The following is a 1,051-nucleotide window of genomic DNA, read 5'->3' as shown; positions in this document are numbered from 1 at the left end:
GCTTTCTCAAAAAACTTGTAATAAAAACTACCAGATTTGCTAGTAATTCGAAAACTAGCAGAACCGCTACTCATATGCCTTCTCTGTCATAGGTAGCTATGGATCAGCGGCTGAAGCAGCTTAAGATCCCTCGCTCTGTTCCCTTTCCCTCCCCAAAAAAATTGGCCTCTTGTGTGGAATATTGAACTTAAGAAGTTGTGCTTATCCATCACTACCTACACCAACAACTATAGAAGAGCTAGCAAGAGAAACAGCGGCAAGACCGACATCACAGCCATGCCAACAAACCAAAATACCAGCTGTGTAATCAAGAATTGCTTCATGTTTCGGTTTCACACTCATTATACAAACGTTCAGTGTGAAGTACCGGCAGGTGGTTTGCATGCAAGCCTCGAGAAGGCATCATCATACTTGTCATTCTCATTAAGGAGAACCCTAGTCCCGAGACTAAGACTGGCATTTATTTCTCTCAAACATTTGTCGCTACCTAAAATTATTTAGGAGAATACAAGACATTTAGATGCTCTTTTATTTGTTTAGATAGATTAATAGAATTACTAATTACCGGGGCCCGAAGGTATGGATTCGATGTGTTTCCTTAGTGAGTGTGTTCCTAGCTAGGCCCACTCTTTCTCGTAATTAATGAGCTCATATGTTTCTTGATCATCTGATACACCTACCGGCACGCACATTTTCAATGTCAGTCAAGGAATTAGGAATAGGCATTGGTCGCTAGTCAAGCATTCAAATTTCAAATGCAATATAGTAAATAATTGGAAGGTAATATGTTCAAAAGGGAAACGTATTGAGTTTTAGTGCTAACAACAATGTTACTCCATTATTGTAATGACTCTAAATACATGTGACCTAAATATAAAATCAACATATTTCAAGGTCCCTTTCAGAAGATGTTTTGAAATATTCAACTGGGTATCTGTGTTTAGAAAAAAATGGTTGCAACTGCAAGCCCGTACCATAGTTTTGGATGATTAAGTGCTTACGATAAGTTCACAAATTTGAATAGTAATTGGTTTAAGCTTTTAAGATTAAG

Source organism: Pinus tabuliformis, chromosome J (assembly GCF_031772625.1).
Source record: "Pinus tabuliformis cultivar Carrire ecotype Pingquan chromosome J, CPIR1, whole genome shotgun sequence".
Taxonomy (NCBI): domain Eukaryota; kingdom Viridiplantae; phylum Streptophyta; class Pinopsida; order Pinales; family Pinaceae; genus Pinus; species Pinus tabuliformis.
This window is presented reverse-complemented; position numbering follows the sequence as displayed.